Source organism: Hippocampus comes, unplaced genomic scaffold (genome assembly GCF_001891065.2).
Source record: "Hippocampus comes isolate QL1 unplaced genomic scaffold, H_comes_QL1_v1.1 scaffold21, whole genome shotgun sequence".
NCBI lineage: Eukaryota > Metazoa > Chordata > Actinopteri > Syngnathiformes > Syngnathidae > Hippocampus > Hippocampus comes.
The window spans coordinates 820,371-837,282 of record NW_017805745.1 but is presented as its reverse complement, the minus strand read 5'-3'; the positions used below and the strand labels follow the sequence as shown (position 1 = coordinate 837,282).

The window sequence follows — 16,912 nt, the reverse complement described above, 5'->3', positions numbered from 1 at the left end:
CAAGGACCGTGCTGATTTTGCTGACGTTTTTTTTTTTTTTTTCTTGAGCTCCAGCTCTGGTTCTTGACACACATACCCCCCTGGGTTTCCTGTAAAATAAGACTTGATTTGGCTAATTGGTACCAAAGCTGTTAATTGGGACAGCGGAAAGAAGGAATGAGGCACCGCAACATTCACTCCAGGGAAATATGTTTGTTCAACCTCATTTTCTACCTTTACACATTGTTTATTTTTGTTCGATTAAGGGGGGGGGGGGATGAAGACATTTTGTTGTCAGAACAAAATGCCCCATAGAGAAATGCATTATAAAAACAAATATATTGGCTTAAAGTAAAGCGCCTTCAGCAACTGTGCCCACATTTGTGCAAATCGACTCAATGGCAGCCCTCAGATTAGCCATCCATCCGTCCCTCCATTTTCTAATCCGTCTACGAGGGTCGCGGGCGTGCTGGAGCCCGTCCCAGCCGCCGTCTTTGGGCAGTAGGTGGGGTACATCCCCAACTGGTTTCCAGCCAGTCACAGTGCACACGTAGATTCGCGCTCACAGTCGCACCGAGGGACAATTTCGAGTCCTCCAAAAAACTTGCCCAGCGTGATTTTGGAATGTGGGAGGAAACTGGAGTACCCGGAGAAAACACACCCAGCCACAGGGAGAACATGCAAACTCCACAAAGGAAGGCCGGAACCGGAATCGAACGCCGGTACCTCTGCCACTGTGAGGCGCTAACTAGTCGATACCCGTGCCGCCTTTCAGATGATCTGTTTCTGTTTTGTTGGGGTTTTTTAAAATATCATCGTCGTAAACTTCCTGCCGCTGAGCAAAATCCTCATGCTATGAACCCTGAGAATCGCAAGTAATAAGTTCGTGACCATCATCAAACACGTTGCGCGGACAAGATCCGTGTGCCCAGGCAACAGATGTGAAGGCAGCCTTTGATGTGCCGCCCAGTCCTGAAAAACCCACGCAGCTCCAATCTGGACACCGCCAACAAAAAATTCTGACATGCATGACAAGGCCACGTGAATCCACTCAATGATGTGTCTCATTTTTGCATTTTGCTGTTGAATGATCTGACTCATCAAAATGGAGTGATTTCTGGATGCTAAAAGCCTATTTTGTCATTGAATTCTTTTTAACATAATCCATAAAAAAGGCGAGGGGGGGGGGGTTAGATGCGGCTAGACCAGGGCTTGGCAACCTTGGTACTCTAATTATTATTTCAAAAGTCAAATCAGCTCTCAGGTTCAGCCGTGAAAAATGGAGGACAAAAAAAACAACAACAACATTCGAGAAATTGGTAGTATAACTGTTGAAATTTATAAATAAACCTTCAATTTCCCGGGGTCAGCCTCTGTAGACCTCGTGGTCTATGAAGGCATCATTAACCGGCTTTATCAGCATATTGACCCGAAATCCAGTACCTGTGGGGCCTGTGACTACAGTGGTGCAGGCATCGGCGGATGAGTCTTGCTTGGATGAAATGAGACTTTGAAGTGGATTTTCTATTTCAATGATTCTGCTGGGATTTTAAGTCATGCCCTTTTTTGGGGAAAGGGGGGGGGTGGTCTTTGAGGCTGTACGGTTGTGTGGGTAGAGAGAGTCATAGTTACTGAATTGAGGGTAAAAAAAAATGCTCGTGTTGGCACTTTTTGTTTTTTCAACTAGAATATCGACTGCCTAAGTGAAGTGCACCTCACATTCGTTGCACACCATCAAGCACGTTGTGGAGACAACAAACACGTTACTTCTTCAGTATGATGTCATTTCATGTCCCAAGTTAATGCCATCGAGCACCAGGCAGAAGACATCGCACATGAATAAACGTGACAATGTATCAAAGCATCCGAACTGTGAGCCAGGCATGCTAACCACTCTGCTGTTTGTGAAACGTATGTCATCAGAATAGGAGTGGTTGTCCCGAAATTCAATTTTGCTTATTTCTGTCGAGTTTGGCAAACGTTACTTTTTTTTTCCCCGTGTTGAAGAATGCTAGCAAGACTCGCGTTGTCTTTGTGATTTACCAGTACCTGTAATTATTCTGGAAATTGGATCTGCAAATACCTTTTACGATGATTATTTCACTATAGATGGAAATTCCCCCCCCCCCCCCCCACACACACACACACACACACAAAAAATATCATGGATATTCCTAATCCCCAGTATATGTTTTCATGACCTACTTTGGTTATGAAATTTCGAGAATGTTAATCCTTGAACGTAATGAAAGAACACGTTCAGCACCATTGACCTATTTCAAGAAAAAAAAAAGCCTTTTGTTTTGAACTAGTCTGTTAAGCCGCGCTATCAGCCACATGGCGTACGCCGAAACAAATTTGCAGTCCATGCACAATAGCAGTTTTTCAATGATCTTATTAATTACAGTTTTTTTTTTCAGTGCACAAATCGAGAATAAAGATGCATTTGAGACATCTGGCACTGACAAGCTTTGACTTGAAGGAAGGTCAAGTTTACCCGCCAAGAGGAATTCTGTACCTTCATAAATTGGGGGCTATTGTATTCAAAATAAAATGTAAATACTTTTTGTTGGTGTGACGCTCGCTTTGAGCTAATCTCGAAGAATCTTTGGTTCATATACAATCCCATTTTTTTATCAGGGGCGAGACGATGTTTGGATCATTTCATGGCAGTTGTAACCTTGAGCAGTCAAAAATCTTAAATCCCCACAGATTGTATTCTGATTGGATTAAGCACTTAATCTGCAATACTTCCAGGGCAGTGCAAGTGCTACGCACATTTCAAAATACAAAGTGCCAAAAGGAAAATGTTTGTTACATGGTCATAGAGACCCAATAATTTTGAATAGCTGATCCAACAAGCAACCACACAAAGCAAGTTTCTAATGACACAATTAGAAAAAAATCGGCTGTGCACGTCCAACTACGTCATCCGCAAGGGGAGATCCTGCAGGTTATCTGATCAATGTCATGCACGCGCTCCAGCGAATTTATTTCTGCTTCCGCAATGTCAAGCACAGTGTGCGCTTCGACCGCCTCGATTTTAATGTTAATGTAAAATGAGGGATACCACCAGCAAAGACCATCGCACAATATCGCAGAAAGGGGCAAACTTTACGCCCAATTGTACCAGTGCAAAGTCCCGCAAACTACCAAAAGAAAGAAAACTGCACGACACTGCACTGTTAGGCTCCACTTCGTGCTCGACCTTGCGCTGGAAATGAAAATAGAGCCGTCGACTGGACCCCTCCATGAACCCCCTGCGAATAAAGACTCGACCAGGGGTCCCCAACCTTTTAAAAACGGTGAGCTGTAACACACAACGCTGTATTATTGCAAGGTAAGACTTCACGTCAAAAACTTGTAACATGATGAATTCTAATAGATGGACGCCACGCCAGGCAATAATGTCATGCATCTCGCTAGTAAAACTGACCGCACTGCACCACGCAAGTTCATAGCCTATTGTAATCAACTTTATTCAGCTGTGCACTATTGTCTAAATTGCCTTTCCGTACATATTTATTCATGCTATTTATTATTATAATGATATTTTAATGTTATTCAGTACAGTTCTGAAGCCTGACTAGGAAGCAAGCCTGCAAATGAGTTGATTTTTTTTTTTTTCTAGGGAAATGTTGTATGTGCCGTCCTTGTAAATTAAATATTAATGTTAATTTCACTGTAGTAAAAGGTAAAAAACACATAAATTAAGCGGGCCAATGCTTCTTTCAAACAACACAATCCTCGGAGTACTTGCCTCTCTTTGCGAAAATGTGTCTTTTCCAAGTATTCTGCCTTCCTCTTCGTGGCGCTCTCGACTTGCCTTTCTTCACGTCTTTCATTCTCTTCATTTTAAATGAGAGACGAAAGGTGATAGAGAGGAATGCCAAAAATTTCAGCACCTCAGGATATAAATTATAAGTCATTAGAATAAGTTACTGTGTGATGGGCTGAAATGAATTTGATGTCACGTATGGAATGCAATGACCTTGACACAATGTGAAACAAACAGTCATTAAACACAGCACTTTGGCTACATTCACTCTGCAGAGTGTGATTCCCAATTCACAATTTTGCTAAATCCGATCTTTTTTATGTACTCGCTCATGTTCCAAAAACAAATGTGGCTTCTAATGTGAACGCAACTCATCCGTGATGTGGCACGCATGCCCGCAAAGCATGGCGTCAAGTGACAGCACCAAGAAAAACTACGCCATGTGGTTTATGGACGTGAATGTGGTCCTGGGTGTAGGGGTGAGGCGGGAGGAGCTAGAAATGTTTTGAGGATTTGAAGCAACGGTCCTCAGTCTCATCATTTAACAGAGATGTCGACAAAACGTGACATCACGTCATGGCTCCGCACAAGACATTTCAAGTGGAATTAAATGAAAGCCAAATATATTATATTTCATGTTTTCTATGCGTTTAACAATAGCAATATAATTATGTATTTTCAAATCACATGTACTCCATTGTGTGACTGCACAGAGGGGGAGAAAATGGAGTCTCAATATGTGATATTTCACTTGTGCATCGTACATTCATTGATGACACACTCTGCTGTCTGTGCCGATATCTGATTCTTTCTCACCTGATGGCTCGAGCAGACAATTCTTCCATTTCTCACCCACCTTTGATTATTCTTCTCGACAGTTTTGACACCTACCGCTGTTCTGCAGCACTCAATTATGAAACTTATTTTTAAAATAAGCGTTTTAATCTGAGATATGGCACCTGTTCGGGCTTGTCTCTGACAGTAACTCATAGCTTTACTTGCTGTGTAAAAAGGGAGGAAAAAACCAAAGAGAGAATGTATAATCGAAGGAATTGTGCACAAAAAAACAGAAAAAGATAAAACAAGTAGAATGGAAGGATTTCATTAGCTATGGCAAGGTATTTTTAAAGTCTTTCTTTGTATGCAACCAAATAACTTATTTGATTGCCTCTCATTAATACGGCGGGGTGCGGGGGGGGATACTTAAGTAAATGTGGTCCTGCGTGTCGAGGCGAGGCGGGAGGATGTAGAAATATTTTGAAGAGAGATGTTTACAAAAGATGATATCATGTCATTGCAACGGATAATAAATGAAGCGTCTGCGTGGCTGTGTTCGTACCATCGCCACAAATGTCCCCTTTATGCTTCATTTTCCAAGTGGGATTCAATGAAAGTCCAATGCAAAGACAAAAACTGTTACTCAAAACAACTTTGTCGATTGACGGATGATGTTACGAGTGTACCGAGCACTCTGCCCCGCCTGTTGAAAAGAAATACTGAAAGCAGAATGGGGAGAATCGAAGAAATAGATTTGAGTTGGGCTGCTCCATATGTATGAATGTTTCAACAATAATCCGGGTCGAGCGGAAAAGGGGGAAACCAATTGAAGGACCTCTGCAACATGAAAACATTGTGCCCAGGTTGTCCTCTGAATGTAATTTTAGCATTTAAAATGCAGTTACTGTGTTCTTTCTTTTCAGCGTGCATTCAGAAAGTCTCGGCAGGGAAAAAAAAAAAAAAAGTTGCGAAAACACAATGTTGGAAGCAGTGCGGCATGTTTGTCGAGGCCTGCTTGTTTAATCTTGTATTCAAGGTGAAGCTGACTGGCGCTGCCGACTCCCTTGATTTGCCTTTTCTTTTTTGATGATGACGTGAATGGCTTTGTGTTGAATACATTTCATGGCTCACTGACTTTGTCTAAGACAGACAAGTGACTTCAATGCCCTCAAAATTCTCCTCCATAGCTTTTACTTATTCGTTTTATGACCACAGGAAAGGCCATTTCACAGCAGGGGGAATACAGATCTCATTTGAGGCCCTGATTGGCAACAAGCGATGACTGAACGTACTTATGCTACTTGCATATTATGGAGAACAAGCATGTATCTGATATTTGGCCAATAGCTTTGTTTTTTTTTTTTTTTTTTGGACCGCGGTATAATCTAAACATATCATTTTATAGGGGCTGCATTAAATCATGAGCCTGTGTGCCTTGTACATCTTCCTTTCTTCCAGTGGCTATCATCGCTCTGACAAGGCGCGAGCAATAATTCAAAGAAAAGTGGTGGCAATGGTGTCGTGAGTGTGAAACATAAGAGAGGATCGCAAGGTGGGGAAAAGATAATCATTGAATTCACCCATCGGGTCACTGTTTAATATGCCAGTTTGTAATTCTAATCTACATTTATTTGCTGTTACATTGAAATGAGCCTATGTCATCACTGCCCGGATTATGTTCTCCGCAAACTGCATTTTTTTTTTTTTTTTCCTGATTGAAGTCGATAGATTTATGGGGCTGGCTGTCGCCACAGGGAGGTGGCCTGAGTTAAAGAATCATTACAATTTCCACCTGAAGTATTTCCCATGAGTCACTGGGGCTCGATGGGTCAAGCATGACTTGCACTTACTTGCACGCTGCAGTGAAAAATCTGGGAAATTGAGAAGCCCTTTTTCAAAAAAGCATTTCTAGACAAACGACCAGGAACAACTTCTGTTATTAACGGGATTGCTTAAAATGCGTGTGCGTGTGTGTGTGTGTGTGTGTGTGTGTGTGTGTGTGTGTGTGTGTGTGTGTGTGCGTGTGTGTGTGTGTGTGCATCTTTCTGTCTCATATAATTTGTTGCTTGTTTTTTCTGTACAGCTGTCAATCTAAATGACAGAATCTGTCACGATCTTTTCCCAAAAAGGACAGGAATCAACGAAATAGCCGCGAAACTTGATGACATTTTATTTGCGGTTTTAGGGACTTTCTGACAGCAACTCTAAAGTACTGGGAATAATTTGGATGTTTCATGCTTTAAGCTGCTGTTGACCTTTACTAAGTGGCCAGACTGTCATGTTTACCGGATGTCGAACAAGTGCTGCTGACACGCAATTCTTCACCTCACACGTAATTCCAGAAAATGTTAAAAAGTGCCTTTTTCTTTTTACGACCGTTTGAGTCCCACGGTTGTTCTTGACATGATTTTAAAAACATAGACGTTTTGATAAATTCTTCTGTAAGTGAATTTCAAAAGGGTGGGCGCTCTGAATAAATGACCTTTCACACACAAATGCTGCATTAAACAGACGGTAAATCACTGTTTCGTACTAATCTGTGAAAAATGACTTCAGTGAAGATGAATGAACTACTCCTGTTTTTAATCTACTTACACTTGGCCTCTTCGGGGCACCACGCTGCCCCGAAGAGGCCAAGGCACACACGGGCGGAATGGCAGCTATTTATTTTTACTTTGTGGTAAAAATAAATAGCTGCCAGTTACCAGCCAATCGCAGGGCACACAGAGACAAACAACCATTCGCACTCACAATCACACCTAAGGACACTTTTGGCGTGCCCAATCAACCTACCATGCATGTTTTTGGAATGTGGGGAGAAACCGGAGTACCCGGAAAAAAAAAAAAACCCACGCAGGCTCGGGGAGAACATGCAAACACCACACGGGAAGCCCGGAGCCGGAATCCAACCCCGCACCTCTGCCCCGTGATGCCGACGTGCTAACCATTCGCCCACCGTGCCGCTCTGAAGCTAATGGATGATTATTTTAATTGTTCCTGAATTTATTTCCTGGTTGTGGTTGTTTTTGCTCTATTCAAAGTTGAGTTTTGTTGTTGAACAAATACAAAGTTTTGAATCAATGAACAGCTGTGTTTGAATCGCGATTTCAGTATCTATCAAAGTAGTGGTGCTGATTTTTTTTTTTTTTTTTTTCATGACCGTGTAGCGCTATTATCTTGACCACCGGGTCTGTTTAATGACGGCCTCGTTCCCAAGTTGGCCTTGTAGGCGTTCCCTCCGCAGTCTTGTCACTACGTTCTGCTCTGCTGCCTTTTAGACGTTGTGTAACCGTCGTCAACAATCCACGAATTCGCCTTTATGTGTGTATCCCGTTCATGTCTGTCGCCCTGTTGGAGAGTCGAGTCGCTTCCGTTCCTTTTGTGCGGCCAAACTTTGTTTCGCTGTTTTGTTTCCTTGTTCATCTTCCTTCCCTCTCTGCCGGTACTTGCTCCATGGCTGACGGATGCGGCTCTAATAACCACTGAAGGATGCTCGCAGCTTTTTTTTTTTTTTTTATCTTCCCCTTGACTTGTGTGTACCACTGGGAGCTGTAAGGGCGACCATGGAGGATCAAATGCAATAAAGCATTCTTTGAGAGTTTGTATTTCCCGACATTTTCAGTGGGAAGGAACCGTACGTAGGGAAAAGGGCTCATGATGTATTGATTTTGTCTTCCTTGTGAATCGCTCAGGACTTTAAAGCTCCTCGCGGTTTTGTTTGCGCGTTGTTTGCCTTCAACCCGCAGTAGGCACGGATGACTGTATAGAGGGGGTGGGGGGTGGGGAAAGAATTGAAATGACAGTGGCATCAACATGTTGAGAGATCCCCGCTGTCGTTTGAACACCGGCCATTTGAAAATCCGCAGTCGAGTACATTGTCCCTTTGTTGTCGTTGGCTTCATGCGATCACTCCGAAGGCTTCATGATCATCAAAGTCATGTAAACATGTTCCAGTGTTGCATTTGTTTGTTTTTTTTGGTTCTGTTTTCCACAACTGGGGTAGCAGCGCTTGCAGTCACACTCGAAACATTGTGTCCATTTTTTTTTTTTTTTTAAGAACAGTGAAATATTATTTGTCTTTCCTTGTGTGCTTCTTCGCACGTCAGTGATTGTCGACGTACTCTTGGCTGTATCGATGAAATCCCAGGCTTCATCTGTCGAATTAAGAGTGCTCTTATCGGAGGTCACAATACGTTCCGTGTTGAAGGCGTTCTGTATCAATGACAACATTTTGGAAGTGTGCGCCATTCTAGCGCGAATGCGCGCAAATACACTTCAACATTTGCCGCAATCATTCAAACCGACTCTCCGCGTGTCCCGAGGCGACAACTTTACACTGTCGTTCTCAAATCTTTTCTTCGTTCTGTCGCAGCCTGACAAAGACAATCGGCACGCCCGTTTTGAAGAATTTACAATTTCGACTTCATTCATTCATCGCAAGTTGTCAATGTAGGTGGAACTCTTACGACTCGACTTGTCTGTTGTATTATGATGTAGCAATGAAGATTATGAAGCATTTTATCCCTTTTTTTACGAGCAGCCGTTTCTTTGAGCCGAGCGAGAAGGCTTTAGATTCTCGCTCCGTAATTCGTACATTTCGATGAATAATGGAGGAGACTTTGAGAGCGAAGGTGCATCATGCACTTCTGAAGCCCATGGTTCCCAATTAGGAGTGTGGATTGGTGCCAGAGCACATGTTTTTTTTTCTCCCTCCACTGTATTTGCTGGCACTTTTGAGACATACCCTCCTGAAGAATTAATGAGACCAGCAAACAAAGCAGTACTTGCCAGAGATATTTCATGCTGCCTTCACAAGTTTGCCACTGTGTAGCAAGAGATTGTCACATCGCATGCCCGCACGCAGCTGCTTTCCTAAATGGCTGAGGGAGCAGCATCCGTTTATATCCGCAACATCTTTCTGACTGCTTCGCTACGCGATAGCAGCGGCCACTTTTTGTCGTTTGCCATCCACACCAAAATACTCAATAATGATCCTGCTGGAACTGATTTTTTTTTTTTTAAGTCTTAACTAAATCAGCTTTTATCTTTGAGGAACCTCCTTGACTTTACTTTCAAATGCCTCAAGGAACGGCAGTCTTTTTTAAAAAAAATTGTTGACTCAGAAAACAAGATTTGTTTAGGGGGGAGCAAAAGAATATTCAGCCAGATCAGAGGTCATTTTAGGTTGAAGGTTTCTTTTTTTCCCAGCCAATGGTCTTCTTTTTTTTTTTTTGGTGAAGAGCAAACCTCTTACCTGGCTGACAGTTTGAGCTGTCACTTCAGCCTTCATCGGAGCTGTCACTACTTCCTGGTGACTTGTCGTGAAAACAGCTGGCACCATCAACAAGGACGAGGGGGCTTACATGCTCCCACACACCTGGGACACATTTCTTCAGCAGCTGCAGGGGGTTGGAGCGCAGCCTTGACCTGGTTGGGGAGCCTTATTTTCAAGGTTTCCTGACCCGGTCAACTATTTTTAAGACATGTCACCAGGAAGAAGTGACAGCTCCAATGAAGGCTGAAGCGACAGATGAAATTGTCAGCCAAGTAAGAGTTTTGTTCTTCAAAAAAAAAAAAAAAAAATCATAGTCTGGGGAAAAATAAAAAACACATTTTACCCTAAGAAGACAAAATGAACGTCATAGCATTCGGGTAGTAGGTGAGAGTCACCCTCAACTGGCTATCATTCATGCTCACAATCACACACACACACACTCACACACACACACACACACACACACACACACACACACACACACACACACACACACACACACACAGACACACATATGTTCAAAATGTACACTTAATGAAGTTTCGAACATTTACCGGGATTACTTCAAGGATGAATCTGCCACACCCAAGATGGCGGACACACGGATGGGCCAACCCCACGAGTACATCTTTGAGCAACCCATTGAATGAATCATCAGCTATATGTGTACCAGTCCAAACCTCCAAAGGCCAGAATTCCTTTTTTGAATCCATTCAGTCCACAGGGTAGCGCCATCATTTGCAAAGAAAACCTTTGCCAGCTTTTCCGCTGCACATGCCATGTTATGGGAGTCAAAATGTGACAAAAGCACACAGACGTTAGGGACCAAGGTTCAGTCAACCACAGCAGGGCACCGCCAAGGTACCCCCCGCCGCGCCTGATCTACTAACGCAATGCAACAATGTATTTGCCTTTCAACCCAATACTATATACAGTTGTTTGGTCGTTGTCATTTTCTTCAAGAGAAAGGAGCGTCCAGCTCAGTGCATATTACCGAGCAGCTCGCTTGACAAATCTTGAGTCGAAACTGTGTTGTTGCCGACTGTCCACGGTACCCCACGCCAAGATGTTGCTTTGGTCTTTGTACAACATCCACATTGCATGATTTGCCATTTTACTTCCTGTTGTTTTTTTGTCTGCATATTGCATGATACCACCTGCAGTCCGGCCCAGTACAACAATGCCCGCATTTAAAAGCATTTGTGTGTTCATTTGCCTGCTGGCTATAAAATATTAAAACCCTCAAATCGTTATTTGAGAATTGAAGGAAAAGTAGTCAACAACAGCACCGTTGGAGAAAAACAGTGAGCTATAAATCTACGCCTTGTTGTTGTTGGGTTTTTTTTTCCCTTCCTATTAATCTGAACATAAGTAGAATGACACTTTGCCTCGGTGGGTGTCGGGGAGTAATGTTCTGCAAAACAAATCGGAAACAACAGTGGCACTCTGCTGCATGTGCAGCCATTAAGAGGCCGGCGACTGTCAGCCATGCACAGTCAAACGCTTTTCATGAAGCCAATAAGACAATTAATACGCTCTTTGAGGCACGCAAATGGGCTGCACACGCAGACGCAGACGCGTAAAGTCCTATACAATTCCTCTCTTGATCTAATAACATGGCAAGTCGTTGAGCGCATTGTAAAACATCTCAATTGTTTGCTGAAGCCGGTCTTTAAAGCTATAACGGTTTCAATTACAGTGGTGATGGTTTGAAAAAAAAACAAGTAAATTACTGACCACATTTCGTCTCCTTTTGTCACGCCGTCAACAATAGCAAACACTAGAAATTGCGATTCCGAGTGGTCACTCGCTCGTTGGCTCTCCAGCAAGGCGACAGCTTGGCCGCGCAACAAATGTTCTCAGTGTGAATTTGAGCGGCTATTTTTCCGCTTGCCCGTCTTCATCTGAAAGGCGTCCAGTGTCCTTGGGCCTCCGACAGAGGTCAGCTTTCACAGCTTTGTCTCACTTTTTACCCTCGCCCTCATTCTTTGGCCGTCTCCTCCAAAGGCCCCGCGCTCGTTCAGCAAGCGCGGCGAGGCAAACAACGGAGTCGCTTTTGCAGGTCGGGCAAATTACACGACATGCCATGTTGGTGGTGTCGCAGGTAGCCGGGCCCACGGGAGATTTACCGGCTTGAATTACATTTCTCTTGCTGGCCGTTGAGGAGAAAGGAATTAAACGGGACTGTTTTCTTCATCAGCTCTCACTCTGTGTGTAACCAGCCCGGCTTTCCAAATGAAAAAGTGCATTGATGTGGAAACGCGGTGCTGCATCCGCTCGTGCCTATGCGGTAAACAATGGCGCATGGTGGCATGCCTGTGTGCGCGCGCGTGTGTATACAAGCGGATTCAAGTTTGGAAGATGGACTCCTCGGCGTGGGCTTTGCTTTCTAGCAACCGCTGAATGGAAATGTGTTCCTGCTGATTGCTGTCCTTGGAAAGTGAACATCTGCTGGCAGCGGTGTTGCAGTCAAATATTTTCAGCGTGAGGAACATGAACCCTCTGTGTGGGCACCAAAACTGCATGATGATGTAGCGAGGCCAATATCCTGCAAATTTTGTGCCTTCTTCAAAAAATGGACAACTCTCATTGCACTCGTAAGTTCATGATCAGGACGATGCGGTGGAGGTTGTGCTTTGCACTTTGGATTGTAAGATTCTGGGATGACAGTCTGTAAATGAGGGTGAATGAACGTTGATGTCGATGTGCCCTGGCGTTGGCCCACTGTCGGTTGGGATGGATCTCAATGGCGACCAGTGCGATTGGAAATGGACGGATTGCTACACAGCCCTGGTCATGATTTTTTTTGCGTTGATTCAGAATCTGCCTCAAACGCATCAATCTGAGAACAAAACTATAAAATGTGACACGGTGGTAGATTGAGTAACGTTTATGTATTAAGGGTTCAAGAGGGATAGCTGGAAATTGGTGAAATAGTTATTTCACAGAACAAATGCAATAGCTAAAAATAGGTGAACATTTATCTGATAAACTTGCTGTTGCTTGAGGTGTTCCCCAGGGATCGCTGCTTGGTCCCCAGCTGTTTAACTGAGACGTAAGCGACCTTTTTTGTGTATCGAAATGATTACAACTAATATTGGTAGAACAAACTCGTGAGTACAATGAATGCAGAACGCAGTAAAATAAAAATGTGGATGCATCGTAACAAATTAATTCTCAATGTAAAAAAAAAAAGTCAACATTCTTTAAATCCTCATCAAAAATAAGCGTAGGGACGCAAAACTATCTCGGAATGAAATTTCCTGTTGACCGATATGTTTAGAATGTAAACGGCAACCTTTTTCTCACACTTTTCTCACCGTTGCAATCACTTGTTGCCATTGTTCTGTCATTGCATTTGCCATTTCATCCTTTTGTGTCGGTCTTGCTCGGCTACAGCGTGCGTTTTTTTTTCCCTCTGGATGCGCTCGGAGATGGCCGAGCTACAGCTGAGAATTTACTGCCCCATCAGATGCTTCTTAATGTATAAAGTAGAGCATAATGGCTATTGAACAGGAGAGAGAGTTATGATGCACGGTATTTATACCCCTGGCCCCTGAGTCCGATAACACGATATTGAGATTGAGCTGCCCGCCAAGCAAAGGGGGGAGTCGAGGAATACCGGCCGCTCCACGCGCACGAAGGGCAGAAAAGGGAACGGGGCACCTCGAAATGAAATAGGGCCAGCGCGGTCCGCGGAAGATAAGACAGTCTCCGGCTAAAGCAGCGTATTAATCCTGATGTATTCTGACATGCTAATGTCAGAGGTCATGAAAGAATGCCAAGGATGAAGACACGACCTTTCATCCAAGGCTGTGGTTGAGGTTGAATCTGATGCGCTTTGACCTCGTTCCCGCGAGAAGAAAAGGTGTGAAAGCCAATCAAAGTTAAAACTCATGAGGGATTAAACCAGGGATAACTCTGCCCTGTGGTTCCTTTTGTGTGTGTGTGTGTGTTTGTGGATCGCGAGCATGTGTGTATCTGCTTACAGTGGAGGTGTGTTTGGGTGTGTTTGTCAACACAGGAGAGAAACCTGAGAGGCTGATGATCCTCTGTTTGGTGTTGACACTAAGAGAGTGGTGCCACAGTGGGGATCAATAGCTGAAAGTGCTGGATAAGAGAAACACACACAGCAGGGAAAAAAAACCCCTATATATATATATGGCGGCCGGGTGATCCAGTGGTTAGAGCATCGACCTCACAGTGCAGAGGTCGTGGGTTCGATCCTGGCTCCGGCCTCCCTGTGTGGAGTTTGCATGTTCCGCTGCGTGGGTTTTCTCCGGGTACTCCGGTTTCCTCCCACATTCCAAACACATGCATGGCCTTAATCCTCTTCCGTACATGGCAAACTGGTTGAACACCCAGACATTGTGGCATTGGCTGCCGGACAGCAACTGAACTGATCAGAAACCTTCACCGTCTTTCCTGCGCAGTCTCATACTATCAAAGTAAAAGGCAGACTGACTGTATATAATCATTGTGAAGGGCTACTTCACGTGGTTGCTTCTTGAATGACTACGATGGCCTCTGCACCATCACGTATCAGCCACGTCGACGGTTTTGTTGTTTCTGACGTTGTGGTAGATTTTTAATTTCATTTGGGTCAGCATTGTGAAGGAAGACAAGTTATTGATTTGTGTGGGGCGGAGGAGCTCAAACGGATAGGCTGGTCGTCTTGGGTCTTCACGGCGGGTCGCGACAGCACACGGCATACGGCCTGAAATCTTGGAGCAAATCGGCTGCCAAACCGGGCAAGACTCAAACATCATCTCGCTCCGCTCGCCTCAGTTGGGCAACCGCACACCGTACGCAGTTATTTTTATATACGGGGCGATGGTCACGGTGCATACTCCATCTCATCATTACGCAAAAGTAAGATTGTTGGATCTGACCGTGTGGGACAGTCGTAGGAGGATCTTGTCTGCCGATGCAGCATCGCATGCGCGCATGGGTCACGATGCTGACAGGCTGAAGTTGTTTTGTTGTTTCCAGAGTGGCGCGCGGCTCAGAAATGGCCTCGGGGGGTCAACCGGGCTCTTCAATTGCGAGCTCAGGAGTGCATTTCCGGCTTGACGAGAGAGGAGGGTTTCGCACTGAACACAAGTGGAAGCCAAAAGTAGGAAAATGCTGAGAACTTGAGCGTATGATGCCAAGTAGCCAAAACATTGATCGAGATCTTCACGTGCATTTTAGCATTCAGGGAAGCAGGCGCAAGTGGACTACCTCTGTTAATACTTGCAACGCACTGACACAGGAGGAATAATTCTGAATAATTAGGCATTGTTTCTGCCTTGCTCTCCACATAATTACATGTCTTTTTTTTTTTTTGGGTGATTATTTTCAAGTGTTCTTAATGTGGTATGGAATGTTCTACTTTACAACTGGACATGTCATTAACAGTATTTGCGGGGGGATCATTTGACAGAATTTCTTGAACTTGCCAATCAATTTAAATGTGCAGAATCTCTTTAAAGGTCAAAAGGGAAAAAATATCTCAGTGGTTTAGCAAGAGAAACTGCATCCAAATGGGTTTGTTCGGGTGACACGTGGCTATTTTTAACGCGAGTTTACAAAAACCCAAGCAACCTATTTGTTGAGATGCCATGTCGGCCAACGTTGGGTGTTGAAAGCCGTCTTGGCTTTGCCGTCCGCCCAATCCGACGTGGCGTTTTCTTGGTCAGATTCGGACGAATCTCGGTTTTTCTTGCCATTTTCCAGAGTCAATACAGAAGGAAGGTCTGTCGCTCCGTCACCGACGAGACCCGTTTTGCTTGCTGTGTGTCACACGAGGCCCTTGCTGCAACGAATAATAAACAATCCGCTGCCGCGTGTGAAGGCGGAAGCCTGTCTGTGATGTGGGTCAGGTTACATCCTTTCCATTTGAATATATCAGTAAATCAATAAATATCCGAGTCTGGATGTCACGTTCACGGCCTTGTAACCGACCGGGTTTATCCCGCGACGTCTCGCTGTTGGGTGAGGAAGAGGGCGGCGCTTTGACGCTTTGGCACTTTCGCACTTCGGCGCTCGCGCACGCCCTGACGGGCAGTGGACTTTTTTTTTTTTTCTATGGCAGCTCATTAGGGTCACCTAGTGAGGAAAAAAAAAATAAAAGACAGAATTTACATCCATCATCAAGCGATCTTGCTTATCACTCAATCGCAATTGATGGGTGCAAGAACGGCCCAGTCAACAATTTGACATCACATCCGTTCCCAATATGGCGTCGCACATTAAAATGAACCAGGGAGATTATTAAGACGACACACAAAAATGGGAAGACCAGACATTTGTCCAACTTCACAACATTACTCTGTTTCTCCGTCAATACCTCAAAATGCTGCGGTCGGAGGTCCACTTTCAAATAGATTTGATTTCTATCGAGAAACTGCGGGTCCGAAAGATGATCAATGCACTTGCGTATGCTCGTGTTATATGCACTCGCCGGTGTTTGAAAAGACCGGGAGCAAATTTGAAGGCGGTCCTGCTTGGTCAATTGGGTCAACCGGGCAGTGGACTTTTTTTTTTTTTTTCTATGGCAGGTCATTAGGGTCACCTAGTGAGGAAAAAAAAAATAAAAGACAGAATTTACATCCATCATCAAGCGATCTTGCTTATCACTCAATCGCAATTGATGGGTGCAAGAACGGCCCAGTCAACAATTTGACATCACATCCGTTCCCAATATGGCGTCGCACATTAAAATGAACCAGGGGGATTATTAACACGACACACAAAAATGGGAAGACCGGATATTTGTGCAACTTCACAACATTATTCTGTTTCTCCGTCAATACCTCAAAATGCTGCGGTCGGAGGTCCACTTTCAAATAGATTTGATTTCTATCGAGAAACTGCGGGTCCGAAAGATGATCAATGCACTTGCGTATGCTCGTGTTATATGCACTCGCCGGTGTTTGAAAAGACCGGGAGCAAATTTGAAGGCGGTCCTGCTTGGTCAATTGGGTCAACTATCTTGGCACATCTCAAAGGATCGAATGGTGCTCGGGTTTATGAAAGAAAGGATGTGGGAGCAGGAGGTCACCGGCACGCCGGAAGGAAGGATGGAGCAAATCGTGATGCAAGCTCCTACACGGCCGTGC

The 16,912-nt window shown here is 44.3% G+C and overlaps 1 protein-coding gene across 1 annotated transcript in view; it reads left to right on the top strand.

Annotated features, from left to right (window-relative positions):
* pcdh9 (protocadherin 9) overlaps nucleotides 1-16,912 on the top strand; it is a 150,959-nt gene that overhangs the window by 56,510 nt on the left and 77,537 nt on the right. The gene's annotated exons all lie outside the window — the stretch shown is intronic.